We start from the raw sequence: 6,000 nt of genomic DNA, 5'->3' as shown, positions 1-6,000 counted from the left end.
TCAAAAGCTTTTCTCTCTATTAGATAAAGCTGTTTCATTCAGTATTCAGTGCAAATCTTGCCAAACTGAAACAAGCTTATGTCTTATGAAGTACAATGTTTTCTGCAATGCTGTAAGACAGTTTTTAATGTGTTAGAAGTTATATGCACAAAAACTTATGTTAGGACTTCAATGATCAAGATTGTCAGTTTACAGCTTTCTGAGTCCAGTAATGCTGAAATAGTGTTTCTGTTGAAATGAAGTGAAATCAAGCCCAAATCTGCTCAAAAGCTTTTCTCTCTATTAGATAAAGCTGTTTCATTCAGTATTCAGTGCAAATCTTGCCAAACTGAAACAAGCTTATGCCTTATGAAGTACAATGTTTTCTGCAATGCTGTAAGACAGTTTTTAATGTGTTAGAAGTTATATACACAAAAACTTATGTTAGGACTTCAATGATCAAGATTGTCAGTTTACAGCTTTCTGAGTCCAGTAATGCTGAAATAGTGTTTCTGTTCAAATGAAGTGAAATCAAGCCCAAATCTGCTCAAAAGCTTTTCTCTCTATTAGAGAAAGCTGTTTCATTCAGTATTCAGTGCAAATCTTGCTAAACTGAAACATGCTTATGTCATATGAAATAAAATGTTTTCTGCAATGCTGTAAGACAGTTTTTAATGTGTTAGAAGTTATATGCACAAAAACTAATGTTAGGACTGCAATGATCAAGATTGTCAGTTTACAGCTTTCTGAGTCCAGTAATGTTGAAATAGTGTTTCTGTTCAAATGAAGTGAAATCAAGCCCAAATCTGCTCAAAAGCTTTTCTCTCTATTAGAGAAAGCTGTTTCATTCAATATTCAGTGCAAATCTTGCCAAACTGAAACAAGCTTATGCCTTATGAAGTACAATGTTTTCTGCAATGCTGTAAGACAGTTTTTAATGTGTTAGAAGTTATATGCACAAAAACTTATGTTAGGACTTCAATGATCAAGATTGTCAGTTTACAGCTTTCTGAGTCCAGTAATGCTGAAATAGTGTTTCTGTTTAAATGAAGTGAAATCAAGCCCAAATCTGCTCAAAAGCTTTTCTCTCTATTAGATAAAGCTGTTTCATTCAGTATTCAGTGCAAATCTTGCCAAACTGAAACAAGCTTATGTCTTATGAAATAAAATGTTTTCTGCAATGCTGTAAGACAGTTTTTAATGTGTTAGAAGTTATATGCACAAAAACTTATGTTAGGACTTCAATGATCAAGATTGTCAGTTTACAGCTTTCTGAGTCCAGTAATGCTGAAATAGTGTTTCTGTTCAAATGAAGTGAAATCTAGACCAAATCTGCTCAAAAGCTTGTCTCTCTATTAGAGAAAGCTGTTTCATTCAATATTCAGTGCAAATCTTGCCAAACTGAAACATGCTTATGTCTTATGAAATAAAATGTTTTCTGCAATGCTGTAAGACAGTTTTTAATGTGTTAGAAGTTATATGCACAAAAACTAATGTTAGGACTTCAATGATCAAGATTGTCAGTTTACAGCTTTCTGAGTCCAGTAATGCTGAAATAGTGTTTCTGTTCAAATGAAGTGAAATCAAGCCCAAATCTGCTCAAAAGCTTTTCTCTCTATTAGAGAAAGTTGTTTCATTCAGTATTCAGTGCAAATCTTGCCAAACTGAAACATGCTTATGTCTTATGAAATAAAATGTTTTCTGCAATGCTGTAAGACAGTTTTTAATGTGTTAGAAGTTATATACACAAAAACTAATGTTAGGACTGCAATGATCAAGATTGTCAGTTTACAGCTTTCTGAGTCCAGTAATGTTGAAATAGTGTTTCTGTTCAAATGAAGTGAAATCAAGCCCAAATCTGCTCAAAAGCTTTTCTCTCTATTAGAGAAAGCTGTTTCATTCAATATTCAGTGCAAATCTTGCCAAACTGAAACCTGCTTATGCCTTATGAAGTACAATGTTTTCTGCAATGCTGTAAGACAGTTTTTAATGTGTTAGAAGTTATATGCACAAAAACTTATGTTAGGACTTCAATGATCAAGATTGTCAGTTTACAGCTTTCTGAGTCCAGTAATGCTGAAATAGTGTTTCTGTTTAAATGAAGTGAAATCAAGCCCAAATCTGCTCAAAAGCTTTTCTCTCTATTAGATAAAGCTGTTTCTTTCAGTATTCAGTGCAAATCTTGCCAAACTGAAACAAGCTTATGTCTTATGAAGTACAATGTTTTCTGCAATGCTGTAAGACAGTTTTTAATGTGTTAGAAGTTATATGCACAAAAACTTATGTTAGGACTTCAATGATCAAGATTGTCAGTTTACAGCTTTCTGAGTCCAGTAATGCTGAAATAGTGTTTCTGTTCAAATGAAGCGAAATCTAGCCCAAATCTGCTCAAAAGCTTGTCTCTCTATTAGAGAAAGCTGTTTCATTCAATATTCAGTGCAAATCTTGCCAAACTGATAGATGCTTATGCCATATGAAATACAATGTTTTCTGCAATGCTGTAAGACAGTTTTTAATGTGTTAGAAGTTATATGCACAAAAACTTATGTTAGGACTTCAATGATCAAGATTGTCAGTTTACAGCTTTCTGAGTCCAGTAATGCTGAAATAGTGTTTCTGTTCAAATGAAGTGAAATCAAGCCCAAATCTGCTCAAAAGCTTTTCTCTCTATTAGAGAAAGCTGTTTCATTCAATATTCAGTGCAAATCTTGCCAAACTGAAACAAGCTTATGCCTTATGTAGTACAATGTTTTCTGCAATGCTGTAAGACAGTTTTTAATGTGTTAGAAGTTATATGCACAAAAACTTATGTTAGGACTTCAATGATCAAGATTGTCAGTTTACAGCTTTCTGAGTCCAGTAATGCTGAAATAGTGTTTCTGTTTAAATGAAGTGAAATCAAGCCCAAATCTGCTCAAAAGCTTTTCTCTCTATTAGATAAAGCTGTTTCTTTCAGTATTCAGTGCAAATCTTGCCAAACTGAAACAAGCTTATGTCTTATGAAGTACAATGTTTTCTGCAATGCTGTAAGACAGTTTTTAATGTGTTAGAAGTTATATGCACAAAAACTTATGTTAGGGACTTCAATGATCAAGATTGTCAGTTTACAGCTTTCTGAGTCCAGTAATGCTGAAATAGTGTTTCTGTTGAAATGAAGTGAAATCAAGCCCAAATCTGCTCAAAAGCTTTTCTCTCTATTAGATAAAGCTGTTTCATTCAATATTCAGTGCAAATCTTGCCAAACTGAAACAAGCTTATGCCTTATGAAATAAAATGTTTTCTGCAATGCTGTAAGACAGTTTTTAATGTGTTAGAAGTTATATGCACAAAAACTAATGTTAGGACTGCAATGATCAAGATTGTCAGTTTACAGCTTTCTGAGTCCAGTAATGCTGAAATAGTGTTTCTGTTCAAATGAAGTGAAATCAAGCCCAAATCTGCTCAAAAGCTTTTCTCTCTATTAGAGAAAGCTGTTTCATTCAGTATTCAGTGCAAATCTTGCCAAACTGAAACATGCTTATGTCTTATGAAATAAAATGTTTTCTGCAATGCTGTAAGACAGTTTTTAATGTGTTAGAAGTTATATACACAAAAACTAATGTTAGGACTGCAATGATCAAGATTGTCAGTTTACAGCTTTCTGAGTCCAGTAATGCTGAAATAGTGTTTCTGTTCAAATGAAGTGAAATCAAGCCCAAATCTGCTCAAAAGCTTTTCTCTCTATTGGATAAAGCTGTTTCATTCAGTATTCAGTGCAAATCTTGCCAAACTGAAACAAGCTTATGTCTTATGAAGTACAATGTTTTCTGCAATGCTGTAAGACAGTTTTTAATGTGTTAGAAGTTATATGCACAAAAACTTATGTTAGGACTTCAATGATCAAGATTGTCAGTTTACAGCTTTCTGAGTCCAGTAATGCTGAAATAGTGTTTCTGTTCAAATGAAGTGAAATCAAGCCCAAATCTGCTCAAAAGCTTTTCTCTCTATTAGAGAATGCGGTTTCATTCAGTATTCAGTGCAAATCTTGCCAAACTGATAGATGCTTATGTCATATGAAATAAAATGTTTTCTGCAATGCTGTAAGACAGTTTTTAATGTGTTAGAAGTTATATGCACAAAAACTAATGTTAGGACTGCAATGATCAAGATTGTCAGTTTACAGCTTTCTGAGTCCAGTAATGTTGAAATAGTGTTTCTGTTCAAATGAAGTGAAATCAAGCCCAAATCTGCTCAAAAGCTTTTCTCTCTATTAGAGAAAGCTGTTTCATTCAATATTCAGTGCAAATCTTGCCAAACTGAAACAAGCTTATGCCTTATGAAGTACAATGTTTTCTGCAATGCTGTAAGACAGTTTTTAATGTGTTAGAAGTTATATGCACAAAAACTTATGTTAGGACTTCAATGATCAAGATTGTCAGTTTACAGCTTTCTGAGTCCAGTAATGCTGAAATAGTGTTTCTGTTTAAATGAAGTGAAATCAAGCCCAAATCTGCTCAAAAGCTTTTCTCTCTATTAGATAAAGCTGTTTCATTCGGTATTCAGTGCAAATCTTGCCAAACTGAAACAAGCTTATGTCTTATGAAATAAAATGTTTTCTGCAATGCTGTAAGACAGTTTTTAATGTGTTAGAAGTTATATGCACAAAAACTTATGTTAGGACTTCAATGATCAAGATTGTCAGTTTACAGCTTTCTGAGTCCAGTAATGCTGAAATAGTGTTTCTGTTCAAATGAAGTGAAATCTAGACCAAATCTGCTCAAAAGCTTGTCTCTTTATTAGAGAAAGCTGTTTCATTCAATATTCAGTGCAAATCTTGCCAAACTGAAACATGCTTATGTCTTATGAAATAAAATGTTTTCTGCAATGCTGTAAGACAGTTTTTAATGTGTTAGAAGTTATATGCACAAAAACTAATGTTAGGACTTCAATGATCAAGATTGTCAGTTTACAGCTTTCTGAGTCCAGTAATGCTGAAATAGTGTTTCTGTTTAAATGAAGTGAAATCAAGCCCAAATCTGCTCAAAAGCTTTTCTCTCTATTAGATAAAGCTGTTTCTTTCAGTATTCAGTGCAAATCTTGCCAAACTGAAACAAGCTTATGTCTTATGAAGTACAATGTTTTCTGCAATGCTGTAAGACAGTTTTTAATGTGTTAGAAGTTATATGCACAAAAACTTATGTTAGGACTTCAATGATCAAGATTGTCAGTTTACAGCTTTCTGAGTCCAGTAATGCTGAAATAGTGTTTCTGTTCAAATGAAGCGAAATCTAGCCCAAATCTGCTCAAAAGCTTGTCTCTCTATTAGAGAAAGCTGTTTCATTCAATATTCAGTGCAAATCTTGCCAAACTGATAGATGCTTATGCCATATGAAATACAATGTTTTCTGCAATGCTGTAAGACAGTTTTTAATGTGTTAGAAGTTATATGCACAAAAACTTATGTTAGGACTTCAATGATCAAGATTGTCAGTTTACAGCTTTCTGAGTCCAGTAATGCTGAAATAGTGTTTCTGTTCAAATGAAGCGAAATCTAGCCCAAATCTGCTCAAAAGCTTGTCTCTCTATTAGAGAAAGCTGTTTCATTCAGTATTCAGTGCAAATCTTGCCAAACTGAAACATGCTTATGTCTTATGAAATAAAATGTTTTCTGCAATGCTGTGAGACAGTTTTTAATGTGTTAGAAGTTATATGCACAAAAACTAATGTTAGGACTTCAATGATCAAGATTGTCAGTTTACAGCTTTCTGAGTCCAGTAATGCTGAAATAGTGTTTCTGTTCAAATGAAGTGAAATCAAGCCCAAATCTGCTCAAAAGCTTTTCTCTCTATTGGATAAAGCTGTTTCATTCAGTATTCAGTGCAAATCTTGCCAAACTGAAACAAGCTTATGTCTTATGAAGTACAATGTTTTCTGCAATGCTGTGAGACAGTTTTTAATGTGTTAGAAGTTATATGCACAAAAACTTATGTTAGGACTTCAATGATCAAGATTGTCAGTTTACAGCTTTCTGAGTCCAGTAAT

The sequence above is a fragment of the Carassius gibelio genome, chromosome B18, assembly GCF_023724105.1.
Source record: "Carassius gibelio isolate Cgi1373 ecotype wild population from Czech Republic chromosome B18, carGib1.2-hapl.c, whole genome shotgun sequence".
Taxonomy (NCBI): domain Eukaryota; kingdom Metazoa; phylum Chordata; class Actinopteri; order Cypriniformes; family Cyprinidae; genus Carassius; species Carassius gibelio.
This window is presented reverse-complemented; position numbering follows the sequence as displayed.